Below are 5838 nucleotides of genomic sequence, written 5' to 3' on the forward strand. Positions count from 1 at the left end.
AGCCCTTTATCGGACTTGAACCGATGTCTTATGCCTTACCATGGCATTACTCTACCGCTGAGTTAAAAGGGCTTGTAGATATGCATTATTGAAAATGTAGAGTGGAAAACACTTGTAGCAAGACTATCTACTTCAATTAATTGAATTTAACCTTTCATTGAAAGGCTCCCCCCGTTCTTTTTTCTCCCTTGTAAAACACAATTCAATGAAAACTCTTTGATTGAATATCAAAAAGAATGTTTCACCAATTCTTCCAAGATATATAACCTTGTCTCCAACGATAAGAAGAAGATATGACAAAGGAAGCAACTAAGCGTCATAAAAAGTATTGACGAATTTTCGCGTTTTTCTTTTGATTTACAAGATGGAAACCTAAAAGAAGTACATAGAAGGGTTTAATTTAAAAGGATTTTTTGATTGTTTCTTGAAATTCTTAAGAAATAGGGCTTTAATTCGGTAAATCAACGGAGAAAAAGAATTGGATTGAAGGGATTAGGGTCATATTGGACTATTTCAAAGATGAATGAACATATTCCTTTGCGGAGACAGGATTTGAACCCGTGACCTCAAGGTTATGAGCCTTGCGAGCTACCAGGCTGCTCTACCCCGCGTGGCTAACCCCCTTTTCAATGTAATTATTATACATTTTTTTCAATAATTACATTGAACATCAGTAATTCCTTAGTCAAATACTAAATAGAGAAGGGGACTAATGGCTTGTTGAATTACCTCAAGGATTTCCTCTGTATGAAGTGTAAAGAAGGATTACCCTTTAATCACCAACTTGCTTTTTTTAAACCAGGTAACAAACAAGCATGTGCCATTTCACGCAATACGTGCCTGGATAAACCAAAATATCGAGAATTCGATCTAGGTCGTCCGGTTAGCGAGCATCGATTACGTAAGCGAGTGGGAATACTGCTGCGCGGAAAGGACCGCAACATTTCTAGAATCTCCAACTTCTTTTGTATCGATGAACTCTTTTTCATCTCCCGTTTCATGGACTGACGAACACAATCATACTTCTTTACCAATTTCTCTTTCCTTTTCTCTTTTTCAATAAGACTCTTTTTTGCCATGATTAATGAATAAAAAATATTGAAATAAAATTTTGGATTGAACCAACTATATTCATAATTTTTCCTTCTATCCTACTTTTTTTTTCTCAAGAATAAGTTCAAGTCGTGAACGAGACGGGTTGAGCTTACCCTTGGATTCTTTCAAAACAAAGATAAGCTCAACGCAAGGGCAGAATAGCGAGTATACATAAATGGAAACACTCTATCTTTTTTTTTTTTTGATATCTAACCAAATTTACCGGATGTAGACGCAATGAGGAATGCGGCGTAGGTGAATACGTAACCTACAGAAAAATGTGCCAATCCCACTAATCTTGCTTGAACGATTGAAAGAGCTACTGGTTTATCTTTCCATCGTATCAAATTAGCCAGGGGTGTACGCTCGTGGGCCCAAGCTAGAGTTTCAATCAATTCCTGCCAGTATCCTCGCCAAGATATGAGAAACATGAATCCAGTAGCCCAAACGAGATGACCAAAAAGAAACATCCATGCCCAAACGGATAAACTGTTCATGCCGAAGGGGTTGTAACCATTAATAAGTTGTGACGAATAACGCCATAAATAATCTCTCAACCGGCCCCGGCAGCCCCGTTAGGCCTGCCCGGCAGCTTAGTTCCCTCTACCACTATGGAAGGCCGGGTGTATCCCTTGGCAGATGATCTATCGGGGTGTGTGGAACGGCTGAAACGCCGTTGTGAGAAGAGATCAGCTTGACCTCGAAGAGCTTGTCCGGGTTCTGCGCACCCGCCATACTTTCCTACCAGCGGAACTTGGAAATCCTGGCCCGGGTTCGGAATGACGTGTTTGTTTTTAATAATCTTGTGGAAAAAGTAGATATATTGGTTATTTCATTCCACTAGTAAGTAATTTCTCCTTGAGTTTCTACTCATTTCATTGAGTTTACCTTCTAAAAGAGTTTTACTTTGATTTTTAAAAGGATGTTCTTTGAAATTAACTGGAAAGTGTTGCTGCATTAATCGTAAGGATTTACTCCAATATATAAAGTAATCATAATATAATTTACCTTCTTTTATCATGTCTTGCAACGATAATACAGGCAATTCGTTATCAAAACGATTGCTTAAGTTGAAATCTTCTTCTTTTTTGTCCTCTGGCTCGCCCAACCCTTTTTCATTAACCCGTTTCAATTTTAAGTTGAAATCTTCTTCTTTGTCCTCTGACTCGCCCAACCCTTTCCTATTAACCCGTTTCAATGAATTAACAACTTCATCTATTTCTTCTATAATCCTATCGTCTTCTCCTTTCAGAACCTTATCGTCTTCTTCTACTTCCTTTACTTCAGATGGTTTTATTGAAGAAGGATTATCCTTAACCGGTGTTATTGAAGATGGATTGTCCCTAACCGGTTTTATTGAAGATGGATTTACAGAAGATGAATCGCCTTCAGACTTATCTGAATCAGAAGTATGCTGTTTGCTAATATTTCAATTAGATGCGCTAGTAGATGGTAATGCTATATTTTTTGAAGATTGAACTTTATCAATAAATATATATAGCGCACTCACTATTTTAGATATTCTCTCTTTAATAGGATTGTAAGTCAGCTAGCCAAATGAAATTAAAGTCAACAACAATAATAGCCAATAGGTCAGCACAAAACCGTGTTGCTAGATCAGCGCAGAACCGTTCGTTCCTGCTTTAAGGTCAGCGCACGTTTTAAGGTCAGCTAGCCGATCAGCACACGCATAACGTCTCAAAGTCAGCTAGCCTTAGAAATCGACACAAGTTTTAAGGTCAGCGAAACAAACACAAATGCTAGCCAGCGAAATAAACACAAATGCCATCATTCTTTGATGTTTTCATGAGAGAAGCAGCCAGGAATGCGTCAAAGGACCTTAACTTGGGTGCATCTCAGCCTACATAGTTAAACCACTTCACCGCATAATCGGACGTAGAAAGAATGCGAAACAGCCATTGTTTGGTTGTTTTTGCTAGTAGATGGCATTCTAGTTTCTATCCCTTTCCGCTAGAATTTCTCCATACCTTGAAAGTTCTCCTTGAGCAACTATAGGTTTCTGGTGCATGTAAGTATTATTGTTAGAACGTTCATAGACTCTCAATTGAGTATCCGCAACCTGGCTGGCAAAGAATACAACTCTATTGCCATCAACGTATTTGATTCTTCTTTCTTGTTCGGATACAGCCACGCTTCCTGAATCTAAAGCTACCTAACCTTCTAACCCAGTACCTACAATGCACCTTTCAGGCCTAAAAAGTGGAACTGCTCGTCGCTGCATGGTGGACCTCATTAATGCACGGCTTGCCTCATTATGCTCAATAAAAGGAATAAGAGAAGCTCCGATTGAAAAATGTTGTAAAAGATGCACGTTATGAAAACGGGCTTGTTCCCATGTAACGGTTAGAATTTTTTGTCGGTAACGCGGGGTCGAACGCCATTCAAATCGTTGCACTTTGCCTTTCCCTCTTCCCTTCAGTCGAGTGTCAAATAGTTAGAAAGTTGGCCTGCTATGGCAAAAATGAATTATTATCTATTTCAAAGTGTGAAACAAATAATCCGAAATAATTTTCTTTTATTGTTCACTGATGAATTAATAATGAATTGATTTTGCCGGGATGTGTGCTGCCAAAGTGTCTAACAGTTTTTTACCCCGGCCCGTTACGTATTTTTAATCGTTCACCACCATCTATAATGTACGAAACTTTTATTGGCTTCTGCTAGTTCGTAAAGGTCATCTCTCTTTTTACGAACATTTCCCCTTTTATGATAAGCATCCGGTATTTCGGCAGATGAACATTTACTCAAACTCTAGCCGTTTCCGTTTATAGTGTTTCATTTGACAGCTGCTTCTATGATCCAACGAAAAGCTAGGGTTTCTTAACGTTCTTTAGCAATAATCTTAGGTACGTTACGAGTAGTCCCTGTGATTCTCACTTTTTTGACCTCGCAGGTAGGTTTAATGTTTTCTATAGCATTAGTTAAAAGTGTGATAACATGAATATTAGGTTTAGCTTGGAAAGGGGGACAAAAGGTCCGGAAAACAATAGCATAAGAGTATGTTCTCTTACCATCGGTCATAAGGGAGTAAACTAGTTTATTAACCAACCTTGTTTCTCTAATATCCAATTTCCAAACATAGCCGAATCTATTAGAACAATTGTATGTGCTTTGCTTGCGGCCTCTTTTAAATGACAAAAGCCCTGTTGAAGGTACATAAGGAGAGTTGCAATGGGATTAAGGCAGATGGCTCTTTGTCTTTGGATTTTTTACCGGTCGTTCTGATACAATTTCCAATAAGTTAGACCAGTTTAGGGAGGATGGACAAAAAGAGTCACCATTTGTTGATTTGACTTGTTTATTCGTATTGAAGCTTTAGGTCTTTTTACACCATACTTGAATCTGCCTTATTTTCAACCCGGCACTCCTTACGGATCTTTTACTCCTCAGATGCGATGGTGATTTACACCAGACAGATCTTTTACTCTACCTCCTCTAACCATAACCACGGGATGCTCCTACAAATCATGACCTTCGCCGAGGGTGTAAGCAATGATATTCCGTCGATTGCTTGAACGTGCTTTAGCTATCTTACATGAAGCCAGATTAGGTTTTTTTGGTGTTCTTGTTGAAACACGTGGGCATACTCCAAACTTTTAAGGACATTAATTCGAAGCTCAAGTACGTGTTTTGTGACGTTTCGCTTCTCTACGATGACGAAGCAATTGATTTATGGCGGGCATGTTTCGTAATCCGTATATTTTCTATCGCATACAGCCCCATAAAGTTATCGCTAAGGGTTTCTTTTTTTTGCTCAGCACTGTTAGCAAAGCGGCAAATATGATAAAAAACGTGTTACATGCTATACTGCCTATTTAAGAAGGGAACTACAAGGTACTTCCAGAGAAAGTGCCCTGTACAACGGCCATTCGCAACTTCCTACCACGATTTGGCAGTATACCCAAGACTGGTTCCCCAGAGGTTCTGCAACCATAGCGAACCCTAGAAGGGACCTGAAAGGGACTATTAAAGAGTTTTTAGGGTGGACTACCCTGCCACCAGAGCTGGTTCTCGAGGAATTAGACATGCCACACGGGTATCTAAGCTGGACTTATGGTTAAGTCTAAGGCTCCTAATACGTGGGAGGCCTCGGGTTCGGCCAGAAATTCCAACGCAGGTGCCCTGCCTGTCCGTTCGGCGAGTGTCCTGCCTGTCTCGTTCGGATGTGCAATAATCCAGCACCTAAGGCATATGCCACTACGCATGGCACTGAACCAAGTCATTCCAACCCATCGGCACACACGGAACAGTAAGCTATCGGAAAAAGGACAATCAGCGCTTGTCAAAGCCAGCTGCCATATATGCTCGCAAATGAATACTTCCGGTTGCCAACATATGTAGCGGTGCCCCGGGCAATGACCTGGCTGGGGATAATATAGACTCGGAACTGCATGCAGTTTCGGGTTCAGTGGCTCGGGCATTGCCCAAGCAAACGCCAGGGTCCATCTTAGAGTTAGGATTGAATGGGTTAGAGAGCTAGAAATCCACTCGACAGTTGTTTTCTGTTCCATGGAACGGTACGTTTATTTGCCGAATTGATACGATCTCCATCAGCAAGTTCGGTTCGGCACAGGTGTTATGGCACTCAGCTAGCCCAGCCATTCCCTCAGCAGGAACAATGTGATTCTTGGCCGGTAGACAGTTTCCAGTGGCAACTTTTAAGCCCTGTAACGGGAAACACAAGTAAACTAAGGTCAATGATCTCTCACTGCTGGGCTAGCA

At 40.5% G+C, this 5838-nt stretch overlaps 1 non-coding gene across 1 annotated transcript; it reads right to left on the bottom strand.

The window, feature by feature from the left end:
• TRNAT-GGU (transfer RNA threonine (anticodon GGU)) lies at positions 1 to 72 on the bottom strand. Its single transcript has one exon. It is a non-coding gene; the product is annotated as a tRNA-Thr (tRNA).
• Positions 73 to 5838: the final 5766 nt, after the last annotated feature.

This window comes from Lygodium microphyllum, unplaced genomic scaffold (assembly GCF_053477565.2).
Source record: "Lygodium microphyllum isolate KBCC unplaced genomic scaffold, Lygodium_microphyllum_v1.1.10 scaffold_299, whole genome shotgun sequence".
Lineage (NCBI taxonomy): Eukaryota > Viridiplantae > Streptophyta > Polypodiopsida > Schizaeales > Lygodiaceae > Lygodium > Lygodium microphyllum.